We start from the raw sequence: 15521 nt of genomic DNA, 5'->3' as shown, positions 1-15521 counted from the left end.
GGGCTTGAACAGCGCCACTTCTCACTGAACACCACAGCTATTGCTTTCTTCCGAATGGGAATTCCCTTGAACTTTGCATTAGTTGACTTCTACCGTCGATCAATACTTTGCGCCCGAGGAGATCTCTATAAACCGTTGTACTCCCTCCGTAAACTAATATAAGAGCATTTAGAATACTAAAATAATGATCTAAACGCTTTTATATTAGTTTACAGAGGGAGTACTTATTTACAGTACGTGTTTAGTTCTGTATTGACAAGTAAATGAGACAGCAGGGTCTGAAGAAAGCACTGGATGGTGGAGCAAACAATGGTCAAGAAGATGTAGAGGGCAGAAGGGCTTTATTCGAGTAAATTGCACAAAACCACCACTTTGAAAACAAGATTTGCAAAAACCACTACAATACATTTTATTTTTGCAGAAAACACCGTGTCTTCGGTAATCTTTTTGCATAAAACACTGATCGGCGGATCGGACTCAGATAAGTGAGTTTATGACAAAAGAGACCCGTCAGTCAGGCTGATGTGACACCGCTTAACAATTCACATGTAACCGCAACGCCTGATAACGTTATCACCCCTATGTGGGTCCACCTGTCATTGGAAGAAAAAAGAAAAAAAATGGGTTCATCTTATCTTCCCGCAGACTTCGCACAGCCGCGGTCCACCATCGTTGTTGCCTCACACAGGCTCGCCCCTGCCGTTGCCTCGCCAAGGCCCGCCGCCGCCGTTGCCTCGCCCAGGCCAGCCGCCGCCGTGTCTACATCCCACTAGGCTGGAGCGCCGCCGTGGTCTGCATCCCCCTCGGCACCGGTGCGCAGCAAGGTCTGCATCCCCTTGGGCACCGGCGTGCTCGAGCTCAGCGACGGAAACAGTGCTCCCCCCCCTCCCGCGACCATCCACTGACACTGGAGCTTGCCGACCGCGGGCCGCCGCACCTTCTCAACGTCGGGAGCACCGTCCGCATCCCCATCTCCGAGACAGGATCTGGCTGCCGAGCTCATTCCCGCGGATGGCCTCCTCTTTCCCCGGTCGGATATGTCGCCGTTGAGCCCGTTTGCGACGGGATGCACCGAGGGGAGGTGTTGCAGCCATGATTCCTCCTCTGCCCGAGCAGCAGCAGCATCAGATTAGGATGGAGCCGCCATTAGCTCGCCCTCACCCAGATCCAGCAAGAACTGAGCCGCCAGCGCCTTCCGCACCTCGGATCCACGCTCCGCGCTCCAATCCAGCTGGTGCCTCTGCCTCCGCGCTTGAGCCCGCCATCGACGTAGGAGCTGCAGCAGCTGGTGAGCAGGGTGCTCGCCGTGGCTGATGGAGGAGGCGGCGACTCCCTGCTCGAGCACCACGGCGGCTCTGGTTCGGGACGAAGCGACAACGCCGGCGGCCGGCCCGCTGCTCCCTCCCCTTGTCAGATCGACGGGGTTCCGCAATACGGCGTCGGCGCGTGGTGGTGCGCCGGAGACCGCCTCGGCGAACCTCCTGCGCCCTGCAACACCTGCACAGCCGTGGTGAGCTGCACCTGCTCGATAAAATGACTAAGTGGTCTGACACAGAGAAGAGAGTATTTCACTGACGAGCGGGTCCCCTGTCAAGCAAAACGGTTCAATGTAACGTTGTGAGAGGTTGGTGCCACGTCAGCCTGTCGGGCGGGTCCCGTCTATCATAATCTCACTTATCTGAGCCCGATCCGCCGATCAGTGCTTTCTGCAAAAAGATTACCGAAGACACGGTGTTTTCTGCAAAAAAATGTATTGTAGTGGTTTTCACAAACCTTGCCTTCAAAGTGGTGGTTTTCTGCAATTTACTCGCTTTATTCACATTGTGAATCTGGATACGGTGCTGAGGTAAGTTAAATGAATGATCCAGCAATCAAACAAATTTGAATGTCCCCTTATACTTGCTACATTTCCAAGTTTGGCTTTTCCTTTTCTGGCAACGATAAGTTCCAAACTCTATGAGTTGACAAAGAGGACTAGCTCAGTTGACTTGTTTGTAGCCATGGTGTATCTCGTTGCAGCAAATTCCACGGCAGAGATGAATGCCTCCCCCGGCACCGTGCATGACATCTCCAACACGTGCCTGACGGCAGGAGGATGGCCACAAGCTTGGGGAGTACGGTGTAGATGCCCCAAGCGCGATGGTCTAGTGGACGATGGCATGGGACGGAGGAGAAAGGGGAACGAACACGGCAGGAGGAGAGGCGGGCGTTGATATTTTGCTAGGTGACATGGAGAAGTCTGCACGGTTAGTTTGTACTGACCGTGTACTTTACTCATCCCGCAAGCATTGTAGTATTTGTATTTGTCATGTGAATATATACTTGCAGTTACTTAATGTTATGTTCTGTTCGAGTTCTTAATATCCGTGACTCATTATGTTCACCTCTTTGCAACTGCTTACTGTTGCACTGCATCTTGCTTGTATCAAGCTTGCTCTGCCACTATAACTTGTCGTGTAATATTTTTTACCCGCGACATGCATGTTTGTAGTTTTGAGCTACCATTAATTTTGCTTGTCCGGGCGGGGTAATGACATTCTTGCTTACAAAATCAAATGGGGCGGAATGATTTACAACACTCAGAAACAAATTTAGTCTAGTGTTGTGCAAACCTTATAATGTACTGTCTGCAAAATTGCTTTGTCAACACAAGACAAAGTGTAAAAATATTACAGTATCAATTGCTTGAAAACATTACGGCCTTCATTTCTCGATTCTATTTCGACATATGGAAATGACATGTCTTCTGTTCTAGTCCTCTATCACAGTAACCATTTTAGGTTCAAAAAAATGTGGTCTCTACTTACCTTCCTTCTGTAACTAATCCATCACCAAGTTGAAGTATCGACCACCTTCTTCTTGGATTTGGGCTTTTTGTTCTTCTGCTTCTTGTTTTGCTGCAAATCATCATTTACAGGCACCTTCGGCTTCACATCAGCAGCACCAGTCATCCTTTGTCTCGGTCTGTCTAGGTTGACGTCGCTTAAGCTGTCTTTGGAGATCTTTTCCAAGTGCCCAACAGTACTGTTCTTCTTCTTGGTTTCATCTTTGGAGATCTTTTCCAAGTGTCCAACAGTACTGTTCTTCTTCTTGGTTTCATCGTTGGAGATCTTCTCCAAGTGCCCAACAGTGCTGTTCTTCTTCTTGGTTTCATCTTTGGAGATCTTCTCCAAGTGCCCAACAGTACTGTTCTTCTTCTTGGTTTCATCTGTTTTGATGTTCTCATTCTCAAGCAGCTTGTTATATCTGACATGATGGCTGTCCTGCTGGTCCAGGGGGTGCCCTGACTTTTGGTTTTCGGCATGACTGTCGGTCAAAACCTTCTTATTCCGTCGAGCAAGTTCAGACTTCTTGTTATGGCTGCCTCCATAAATATCATCCATATCTAAGAAATCAGTATCTTGCTCCTGCAAATCATCAACTTTTGTGTTGCCTCTGACTGCGAGCTTCACCTGCTTTTCTTCCAAAGATCTGGTCTTCGGTTTCTGAAGTTTGCTTTCTGTCACTGTGGTGTCGCCAGCTCTCTTCTCTTCAGATCTAGCAGGTATAGTACTATTCCTGCTGGAGTTCGTAACCTTTCCTGCTACTACAACGGCAGGTGTTGTTGGGTTTGTTTGTGCCGAAGTGCTCTTACTACTTACAACTTTTCTGTCTGTAGTCCTGTAGTCCTGGAACCTGGTCTTGATCTCCTCGAGCTCAGCTTCCTTCCGCTGCAGGATTTCCATGAGGGCTGCCATCTGGTCAGGATTTGACGCTGCGGCGGTTTTCTCTTCCAGTTGGCTGATGCGGCTGTCTCTCGCCTTTAGAGACAGCTCCTGTTCCTTCAGAGTTTTCTCAGCACTCGTGACTTTATCTTGCATTTGCTTGATGCGGTTGTCTCGTTCCTTCAGAGTTGCTTCCAGTGCTTTCCGAGTGCTGTGAAGATTTGCGGCTTTCCCTTCCATTTGGCTGATGCGGCTCTCTCTCTCCTTGAGAGATGCTTCGAGTTCTTTCTGCACGTTCTTGAGGATTGTGGCCGTGGCTTCCAGCGCCTTGAGCTTTGTTTTCAGGTCTGTCTTCTGAGTTCTCAGGGAAGACATCGTGGCCTTCATTTCTTCCGCCTTCCTCTTCGTCTCTTTGCCATATGCCTTCTCTTTCTGGTACATAAATAAGAATGAATGGTGCAATGTTTGGTCAGTTATATTTTCCTTGAATTTAGAAACCACACTTATATATACGTCTGGTACATGAATAAGATTCTTAGTGCGTAGTAACTGAAAAAAATATGGCAATCAGAGCACATGTCAAAAAACACATGTATAGTTTCACCGTAGCAAATCTCTGGTGAATCAACTGATGTTTAGAACAATATTCCTATTTCATACACCTGGTAATTACTTATGAAAACGTTGTGCATAAATTTGAAACCATGAGCAAGAATTTGCATCTCGAGAGGTACATCCATATTCGACGAGAAAGAAAAGGGAGGCGGAAGCTAATTCTAGCAGAGGTCGGCAAAGATAAGCTTCCCAACTCCTTAACTGTTCTACAATTGATGCAATTTGGCACTCTTAAAAGATGCAGATTCATTCCTTTATGATGCAGAATGGATGATCTTGCACCAGCTTGTCTGCATGCATGATCTAAAAAGGGGGAAAAGAAGAAGAAAACGGAAGACATGAGCCATGGCCATACCTGGAGTTGGATCCGGAGGGAGACGGCCTGCACGTCGCGCTCCTTGAGAACCACAGCAAAGGCGCGCTGCTCCCTAACCTTGTGCATGACGACGACGCTCAACGCGGCGCCGGCGAGAACCAGCAGCAGCAGCAGCGCACACGGGAGCCTCTGGCCGGCGGCGGCCATCCCATAGCCTTTTGGCTTGTACTTGCCCCCATCCATCATATCGGCTACTCTCTTCCTCAGACCGCTCGATTCCATTGCAGGACCGTGCTCTTTGCGCTGTGGAGGGGATCAATGGAGCTACTGCAGGTGCACCTTGTTTTCCCTGGCCTTTGCCTGGGTTTTGGGAATGGCAAGACTTTAGAGGCAGATGTGTGATGCGGGCTATGCGCTAATATGCCACTGCACATGACACCGAAGTACTAGTTACCATGCTATTATATGCTTTGAGCCATGGGATCATCAGTTACTAAGAAGATGTGCATTGACTTACACCAATTACCGACTAATTACAGGAGAGGATTGACTGTCTGCAGGGAAGAAGATGTGATGCTGGCCAGCTACCTACCTACCCATGGAGAGGCTGCAGAAGCTTCGGCCCGTCCATCGCGGATCCGATGGTCGCGAGAAACGGAGATGACAGCTGATCTGGGGTGCAAAACCGACAGTTTCACGGTAATGTAATTTCGCCGCCCAGATTTGCAAAGTCAACAGGATGCAATATGGCATTTAATGAGATTCCTGCGTGCTTCCCAGATCTCCAGGCAGAGATCACCTCAAGTCTCAAGGTGAGTAATGTATTCATGGAGCAGCAGCCAGGGGTAGTGCTCCACCATGCAGGACAGCTGATATCTTTGACCTAGGCAAAGCTCCATCAAAGGACGTGTAAACTAATGGGTGAGAAACCTATCTATGCTACCGCTCCCAAGTCCAGACGGACACACGCGTTTGGTAATTAGTAGCACTAGCATCCTTATTACAGCCATGTGATTGCGATGATCTTGTTTTATTTACTGTTGACAGCAGGAGGTGGGTGGTGCATCTGCAGTGTGGATCATCTACCGATGTGCATTATGGGACTAATATTAACACTCATTTGTATGTAGAGAAAAATGGCTCAAGATCAGAACAACCATTTTTCCTTAGCAGAGCAGCAGTTGAATTGAGTACGTGTGTCGCGGGAAGAAATGGTCATCGTGGATGCAATGAACACCAGCTGATTGATCAATAATTCTGAAAATGGCTTCGAGCTCATGCATGCACGGCCGATGGGCTGCACGTCGGCGCTGCTTTGCCTGACTCCATGGACATGCATTGCAACAACGGTTCGTTGGGATGGCGGTTCATCTTTATTTTTATTGCCCATTTTGTAAATGAAATCACTTAGAAAATGGTTGATTCTGATGACTAGTTCTGAAAATGCAGACTGATGCTCTGCTCGTGCGAAACGTGGCAGGAACGAAGGTTCCTGTGACTGAGAATGCAGGCTCACTGTCATGTGCGCATGCGTTGACCTCCTTGCCTGCCAACCCAGTGGACAGTGTTATTTTGAATTCAAGAGAATGGAGCCGTTAGGCCACAGATCCTGCTGCCCCGCCCCACCGTTGGTGAGAGTAGGTGAGGGTGGAAAGTGGAGGTGGATAATCAGAAATATCCAATGTTTTTATTGGAGAAAATGCCCTATTAGTATCTGAAATAATATATGTTGCAAGTTGATTATTTTGTGTCACATAGCTATTGACTTGTGTTCTTTAACTAATATTTCGCCATTATTGGTATCCGTTCTGAATCGATTAAAAATCCGATATGTAATTATGTATACATGCTCGAGTAACATTCGATCCGCATTCGTATCCAATAACATTCGTATTCGCATTTATATGTGTTTTGAAAATATAAAAGCATAAGTTGTAAGAGCACTATCCGTTCTGCATCCGATATATTTGCACCCCTAGTAGGACATATGACACTTATTAAACATATGATTTTATCTCTAAAACAAACATAAGATTGCTACTAACAGCTACTCGGTCCGGATTTATTAGTCCCCCCCTCATGTTCTGAATCAAAATTGAACCATATATTTGCTTAATAAAATACGAATCTATTGAAAAGTTTTAGTACATGGTTCAACTAAAGAACCATATATCATTCAAAAGCATTTTGAACATGAATCCTTTACTTCACTTAGCTCCCTAGGGGTTGGAGCCCTCACATTCAATTGAGGTCTCACATTTGAATTGGATTGCAAATTTCGACTTGGTCATACCCCTTGTATACTTCAATTTGCAAATGGAGGTGCAGATAATAAATTTTATCAGTACTGCTTTATTCGTGTTATAGATTTGGAGCAAAGAGACATGGAGGTTCAATATTTGGTTGGATGTGTTTTAACGTGGTAATATGAAGATGTGCCTATGTGCTCATGTGAATAATTGTGTACTCCTTCCGTTCCGAAATAGATGACTCAATTTTATACTAACTTTAATACAAAGTTGGGTCATCTATTTTGGAACGGAGGGAGTAGTATTCAATTTTGATTCTTTAGTTGTACCTATTGTGTAATAATTGTGCTTTTGATTTTAGCTTTTCACTTATACCATTATTATACAACAATGCCCATTAGCATTTTTAGCGGTAACATTGTCCATTAGGTGCTTTTGAGCCAAAGTCCAAAGATCAGATATTATCCTAACCAAACAGGATCATTAATGCGGTGGCTCCTATACGGCGCGTAGGTCCCTGCGGAGGGACGTCCTATTTGGCAACCAGTGTGCTCCAAGAACGCGGTAAAGAGCACCCCCTGCACCCCCCTGTTGGGCCGGCCCATGCTCGGGATGGGACGGCCCCCCTTTTTCTTTTTCTTTTACTTTTTTCGATTTTCCCTCGCACCCCCAGCGCGCCCTTATGGGCCAGCCCATGTATGGGGCACGACGGCTCCTGTTTTCAGATTTTCCTTTTTAGGTTTTTTTGTTCTAAATAATTTGGGATTTAAGAAATCCAAATTTCTAAATAATTACGGATTTATGAACAAATGTTCAAGAAATACTAAAATGATAGTGAATTCAAAATAAAATTTCAAGATTTCAAGAGATCATCAAATGTTCAAGGATTAAAAAATGTTCATGATTTTGGAAAATTGTTCGATCGTTCAAAAACAGTTCATGATACTCAAAATGTGTGTGTGCTAAAAAATATTCAGGAATTTGCAAAACATTCTGTGATATCAAATAGTGTTCATCAATTTATAAAAATAATCATAGGAAAACTGTTCGCAATTTTCAAAACAAGTTCCCAACTTTCTAAAAAAACTTCATAGGTTCAAAAATTGTTCGCTGATTCAAAAATGTTCATGAATTGGAAAAAAAGTTGATGCATTAAAAAAATGTTTTTTCAATTTCAAAAACTCAATCCAAATTAAAAAAAATGTTCGTCGATTCAAAAAATGTTCGTGAGTTCCAGAAAATTTTCACAAATTTTGTAAAAAGATAAAGAAATCAGAAAATGTTCACAATATCACCTATTATATCGTTTAGATTTTTGAATTATTTAAACAAAATTCAAGAAATTCAAAAGGTTCACCATTTTTGAAGAAACTTATCACAAACTTTTAAGAAGTTCATGAATTTTGAAAAAAAGTTCATCGAGTCTGAAAAGAAGTTCCTCAATTTTGCAAAAGGTCCACAAATTAAAAAAAAGATTATCAGATTTGAAGAAAGTTCATCAATTTTGAAAAAAAAAATCATCAAACTTGAAAAGGGTTTATTGAAATTGAAAAGGTTCATAAATTTAAATAAAGTTCATCGAATTTGAAAATCAGTTCATTGAATTTGAAAAAAGTTCATCAATTTTGGAAAAAGAAATGATAAATTTGGATATAGTTCATTGAACCAGGAAGAAGGAAAAAAAGGAAAAAGAAAAAAATGAAAAAAATGAAAAAATATAAAAGAAAAAAGAAAAAAGAAAAATTCAAAGAAGAAAAGAAAGGAAAGGAGGTATCTAGTCACTTAAGTTTGGTGGAGTGGTGGTTAGCGCGTAGTACTGCAGACGGTTTGTCTCACCACAAACGCTCTTTTTAGCATTTTGAAATACATAAAAGGAAAAAATAGATGGGCCGGCTCAGCGCAGCGGAGGGGTATGCGCCAGCTTGCAAAAAAGCCTATAACGGGTCCTAAAGGCAAGAGCAATTAATTGAGGAGTACTCTTTTGGGAGCCCGGTAAGGGTCACTTGGGGTGGGCTGGGAGCACACACTCAGCAGCCGTCACGTGTCACGATCTGGGCGCACCACACGAATTTTGTTTTTCTCCCGTACGCGTTTTTGGCTTTTAGATAATTTTTTCCCTTGTTTTTCCGGCTTTTCGGTTTCCCCCCGGCTTTGTTTATGTTTTGGATAAAAAATGTTTGCACGAAAAAGCAAGTTTTTATTTTTATTTTTTCTTCCGCGGGAGTTACAGATTTACTTCGCGTGGAGACACAGATTTGCTTCCGTAAAAACAACTACAGTCAGGCACCCCAAACCCTCCCCAAACGTCCAGACGGTCCACCCGATCACCGACCGGTCAAAAATTTCTGACCGAGTCGGGCGCCTCAAACGGGTCTCAAATGCCCAGGCTAACCGGCACTCTTTATATCCAGCCCAAATATGGGGCGGATACGGGGGCGCCCGGGCGCGCCGCTACGTCGGACCCGGCCCACATTTGCCTGCCCGACCCCACACATATTCTACCCCATCAGCTCGCCAGACCAAACCCTATTCATTTCACTCCATTCCCCTCAACTCCCCTCCGCCGCCCAAGCTCGTCTTTGGCATCGTCCGGCCGTCTCCAGCATGGCGGGTAACGGATCCGAATCCTTCACCTCCAAATCTGTCGACACCGAGCTCATCCTAGGAGATGGCCGTCCGACTTGCATCCCGCCACTCCCGGGAGGATGCCCGTGCACGGCAGCGAGCGCCCTTCCGTCGGTAATCCATTGCGTCTGCCCAAATGGAGCATGGACCCGGCGCTATGGCAGCCATCGCTGCCTAACCGAAGGCGGTGCGGTCCGTGGGGCGTCCAAACGCGGTGGTGGACGTGCAACCCTCCGTTCACGTCCCGAGGTCCTGGACCCACCGTAGGCATCGTCCGATGCAACCATGGTGCGACGTGCCCCCCGGTGCGAGGCAGTGTCCACGAGAGGCAGCGACGGCGCGCTAGGCAGTGGACGTCGACGAGGCAGAGTCGCATAGTCCCGGCGCCTCAACCGTGTTGTAGTGGATGTCGCCGGTTCGTCCCAGGACGAATCCATCATCGATCCGACGTCCACCAGCACCCAACAGGTTCCAGGCTCCGACGAGGAAGAGTAGAGCATGGGAGACGGCGACACCTCAAGTCTCGTGAACCAGCTCTATCTTGCTGGCGACCGGACCAACACTTTAAAGAGCGCAGTCGGCCGTTGGACATGGCCACAACGACCAGACGAGCTCCGCTTAAAGATCGCTTTGTTGCACGTAATAATATGGATATGAGGTTTCCAATTTGAGGTATATGGATGTGGATTGCACTAATTATTTGAGACGTGACCAGCCAGTGTCCGCGGATCCGCCCATCCGCCGCCGTTTGAGGGGCCAGATTTTCCCATTGCGGTTGTAGATGCTCTGACTGGCACTCGGAAAGGGAAAAAATATGTTATTTTCCTTCGCAAGAGGCACGTATTTACTTCTTGTGGAGACATGGATTTGCTTCCGCAAGAGGCACGGTATTGCCTCTTGGAAAGGGAAAACACACATTTTGGTCTTTTTCTTTCACGAAAGTCACATATTTACTTCTTGTGTAGGCAAGGATTTGCTTCCCCGAGAGGCACGGTCGTGCCTCTCGATGAGGGAAAAAAGTTGTTTTTTTCTTCCACAAGAGGCACACATTTACTTTTCATGGAGGTACGGATTTGCTTCGCGAGAGACATAGTAGTGCCTCTCGGAAAGGGAAAAATGTGTTTTTTTCCTTCCACGAGAGGCACATATTTCTTTTCAAGGAGGAATGAACTTGCTTCAGCTAAACGTGTTTTTTTCTTTTTCTTTCGCGAGAGGCACAAATTTACTTAGCATTGAGGCGCAGACTTGTCTCCGCGAGAGGCATGGTCGTACCTCTCGAAAAGGATAAAAACACATGCGTCTTCGGAAACAGAAAAAATGTACTTCCGGTTCAGTTTTTTTTTATTTTTTTTTGTCGAATCTTATCAACATGGGATCTAGTTTTGGAAATCTGGATGCGAGAAATCCAACAATGTAAATGGTTCAAGATTTGGATGCACGGTTTAAGACATAAAAATGGTTTGAATAAACGAATCTACGGAAAAAAGAAAAAAAAACTCTATGGTTGTGATAAGTGGCGCACATACAGCATGCCACATGTCGCAACGTAGCAACGTGGGAGTGGTCTTTGCAATGAATACTCCCTAATTAATGATTTCGTCTAAGACCTACTCCTTAATTAGTGATACGGCTAGAGGCGTCAAACAGGGTTTGCCCACCGTGCGCCCACCCCCTTCTCGCGCAGGAATTTCTGTGGGCCGGGACATTTTGGGGATTCACCAGGTTTTGTGAAGGTACTAGAACCTTCCCTGAATTTATTTCTTCTTTCCTTTTTCTTTTTGTTCATTTTCCTGGTTTCCTTTCTTTTTCTTCTCTTTTTCTGCTTCTCTTTTTTTATTTCTTATTCCCTTTATCCAATTGTAAACATCTTTTGCAAATTCATGGACAAATTTTGAAATAATGAACACTTTTCAAATACAATAACATTTATTTTGAAATTGCATTCTTCTTTTGCTTGTCATTTTTTGCGATTTTTTTTAAATTCGCGAACATGTTTTTGTTCATCGAATTGAGAAAATCTCCATCAATGGACAAAACGTTCAACAATTCAAAATTTTCATTGAAATCAATTTTTGTATTCGGCATTTTCTCATAAATTTTCTGAAAATGTTCATCAAATTCATGATTTATTCATCAATTTCATTTCCAAAAAATGTTCTTGAATACAATTTTTGTTCATCAAGTTCAAAAAATGTTCATTAAATTCAAAATTTGATCATCAAACATAAAATAATGTTCATCATTATTAGAGAATTATCATAAGAAATTTCATAAAAAACATTTTCATTAAAATTCGAAAAAATCTTTCTTTTGAAAGCATGAACATTTTTTGAATTGAAGAAATGTTTTTTAATCCAGTGACCTCTTTTTTAATTGTTGAGCATTTATCATATTTAAATCACGAACAAAATTTTGAATTCACAAACATTTCTCAATTTCCCAAAAAAATAACTCCAGTATTATTTTTCAAAAGTAAAAAAAAATGTTAAACAAAGAAAAGAAACAAAACAAGGTGCTTCCCGACCCTCACATGGGCCGTCCCAAGATAGGCGCGTGGGAGCAAGGGGGTGGGGGGTGCGCGCTCCCTGGTTCCTAGTGCGTACAACGCGGAATAGGAGCTCAAGTAACTGAAGAGTACTTCTTCCGGAGTCCTCCCAAGGCTCACTTGGCGCACTCTTAGCCGCCGCCATATGTCGCGCTTTAGGTGTGTCCTTTGGATTTTTATTTTATTTTTCTGTATGCCTTTTCAGATTTTAGATAATATTTTTTTGCTTTTTTGGACTTCTCGGTTTTCTTCTATTTTTCCTTAGCTTTCGGAGCAAAAACAAAATTGTGCGAAAAACATTTTTTCCCTCTTCCGCAAGAGGCGCAAATTTTCTTACGCATGAGGCAAGGCCATGCTTGCAAAATGAAAAAAAAATGTTTTTTATCCTTCCACGAGAGGCACAATTTACATCGTGAAGGCACGGATTTGCCTCCGTGAGAGGCACGGTCATGCCTCTGAAAAAGAAAAGGAAGTGTTTTTCCTTTCGCGAGAAGCACGAATTTACTTCTCGTGTAGGCACTAATTTGTATGCGCGAGAGGTACGCTCGTGCTTCTCAGAAAAGGTAAAAAACATGTTTTTTTGCTTCCTCGAGAGGCACAGATTTACTTCTCACGCAGGTACTGATTTGTTTATGCAAGTGGCACGGCCATGCCTCTGGCAAAATAGAAAAAAATGTGTTTTTTCTTCCACAAGAGGCACGGATTTAGGGTGGACACACGGATTTGCTTCAGTGAGAGGCACGGCCGTGCTTCTTGGAAAAGGAAAAAAATGTGTTTTTCTTTTCTTTTTGCAACAGGCACATATTTACTTCTCCCGTAGGCACGGATTTGCTTACGCGAGAGGTATGGACATGCATCTCACCAAAGGGGGGGAAATGCTTTTATCCCTTCCTTGAGAGGCACAGATTTACTTCTGTTGAAGGTATGAATTTGCGTGCCTCTCGCAAAAGTGGAAAATACATTTTTTTTCTTTTGTGAGTGGCACAGATTTACTTCTCGTCGAGGCACGGATTTGCTTACGCGAGAGGCATAGTCGTGCCTCTCGCAAATGGGAAAAATGAGCCTTTTCTTTTTCTTTTCTTTCCACGAGAGGCACAGATTTATTTCTCATGGAGGCACAGATTTTTCTTGCACGAGATGCACGTCCATGCCTCTTGCAAAAAGGGAATATGCGTTTTTTTTAAATTTCCTGAGAGGCGCGGATTTACTTCTCATGGAGGTACGGATTTGCTTCCATGAGAGACACGGTCGTGCCTTTTTTCTCTTTCGCAAGAGGTACGGATTTACTACTCGTGGAGGCATATATTTGCTTACTCGAGAGGCATGACCATGCCTCTCACAAGAGGGGGAAACGTATTTTTTTTATTCAGTGAGTGGAACGGATTTACTTGCGTGAGAGGCACGGCCGTGTTGTTTTTCTCTTTCATGGAAGGCACATATTTACTTCTCATGGAGTCACAGATTTGCTTATACGAGAGGCACAGCCAATGCCTCCTGCAAAAGGGGAAAATGCATTTTTTTTAAATTCCGCGAGAGGCATGGATTTACTTTTTATGAAGGGCGGATTTGCTTTTGTGAGAGGCATGACCGTGCCTCTTGAAAAGATGAAAAAACACGTTTTTTCTTCCGCGAGAGGCACGGTCGTGTCTCTCGGAGAGGGAACAAAAACGTGCTTTCGGTTTTGTTTTTTTTCTAAAAAAGTCGGTCGTGAATATAGTTTTGAAGATATTCAACATGAGAAATCCAACAATTTGGACGTGCGGTATGGGAGATAAAATGTATTGAATAAATAAATTTATGAAAAAAGGAAAACACTCAGGTTGCGACAAGTGATGCACATGCAGTGTGTCATTTGTCGCAATCCGGAGAGGTAGGAATGATCTTTGCAAATAGTACTCCTTAATTAGGGATTTCTCCTTTTTCTAGGGAAATAGTGATTTCGCCTTTAAGGCTCATTTCGGTGGGAGTTCCTATACGACGCATTTTGCGTCATGAAGAAACTCGACGCACAGGGTGGACGTGCGACTGGGCCGGCCCACCAACGCGCCCGTTCGTTAATACCTGCAAAACAATCGAGAACGACAGGGTTCGATCCCCCGACCTCGGACACAACACAGTCATAACTGTGAGCCATTAGCCACTACGCCACAGAATGGCGGATGTACGTAAAGGTGCAAAACACTATAAGAATACACAGTAAGGTTGAGATTTGAAAAACATTCGTTCAAAGTTGCAAACAGTTTTGAAATCACGCAATTATTTTATATATTACAAACAGTTTTCGAAAAAAGTGATGTTTTATTTCGTTTTTTGGAAATTCCTAAATATTTTCTAACACCACAAATTATATTTTTAAACAAAAATTGAAAAACATATTTTTTAAATTCAAACCAAAAGAAATAAAACACGAATATTTTTAAAAAATGCGAACAATATTTGTATTCATATGTATTTTGGAAATGCGAACAAAAAACACATGGATATTTTTTGAAATTGCGATCAAAATGTTGAAACCGCGAACATTTTTCAAACATCAACATTGTTCTGAAATTGTGTTTCTACCTGAAAACAAGAACATTTTTTGAAATTCCTGAACATTTTTTGGAACATGAACATTTTTCTGAAATTGTGAACAAATTACGAAAACAAGAACATTTTTTGAAACCTGGATTTTTTTTGAAATTGAGAACATATTTTGAAAACGAGAACAAATTTTGAAATATTGTGAACATTTATCGAAATTGTGAACTAATATATAAAACAATAATTATTTTTAAAACACAAATAAGTTTTTGAAATAGTGAACAACTTTAGAAAATCATGAACAATTCTTTTGAAACAGGAACATTTTTCCAATTTCCAAAACAAAATTTGGAAACGTGAACATATGTTGAAATTCCTGAACAAAATTTGAACGAGTTTTTAAACTTGTGAACATTTTTTTAAAGGAACATTTTTGAATCTCCTGCAAAAATGAAACAGGAACATTTTTAGAATTCCCAAATATGAACAGATTTTGGGATTTGTGAAGAATTTTTTAAAACAGGAACATTTTTTAAAATTGTGGAAAAATGAACAAAAACATTCCAAAGATTTTGATTTAAGACAAGAACAATTTTTGAAACTCACGAAACAATATTTTAAAAATGTGAACATTTTTCAACTTATTAACAAATTTTTTAAATACGAACATTTTTCAAAATTTTGAACATTTTTTAGAAACACCAACAAATTTTAAATTTTCAAACAATTTTCAAAAGAAATAAAAAAACGAAAAAAGAAAACATAAGAAAGGAAAGGAAAGGAAAGAAAAGAAGAAAAAGAAATAGAAAATGGAAAAAAGGAAATGAATCAGAAAAAAACATAAACAAAAGAAAGCCATAAAACTGGTATAAAAATAAAAAACCGGTTCTGGGAACCTTCTGGAAGCTTCCCAAAACCGGCTGCCTCTCAGTGGGGAAGTGGGC

At 42.8% G+C, this 15521-nt stretch overlaps 1 long non-coding RNA gene across 2 annotated transcripts; it reads left to right on the top strand.

Annotated features, from left to right (window-relative positions):
* Window positions 1-394: 394 nt before the first annotated feature.
* Window positions 395-6490, top strand: LOC123072706 (uncharacterized). 2 transcript variants are annotated; one of them, XR_006435326.1, is made up of 7 exons: window positions 395-1846; window positions 2020-4489; window positions 4585-5078; window positions 5196-5334; window positions 5416-5556; window positions 5766-5984; window positions 6085-6490. It is a non-coding gene; the product is annotated as an uncharacterized lncRNA (long non-coding RNA). The 2 variants fall into 2 exon arrangements; XR_006435325.1 differs by lacking the exon at window positions 395-1846 and having other exon boundaries at window positions 4128-4489; window positions 4585-4968.
* The last annotated feature ends 9031 nt before the right edge of the window (window positions 6491-15521 follow it).

This window comes from Triticum aestivum, chromosome 3B, assembly GCF_018294505.1.
Source record: "Triticum aestivum cultivar Chinese Spring chromosome 3B, IWGSC CS RefSeq v2.1, whole genome shotgun sequence".
Lineage (NCBI taxonomy): Eukaryota > Viridiplantae > Streptophyta > Magnoliopsida > Poales > Poaceae > Triticum > Triticum aestivum.
The sequence above is the reverse complement of the archived record's forward strand: the minus strand, read 5'-3'. Positions and strand labels throughout refer to the sequence as shown.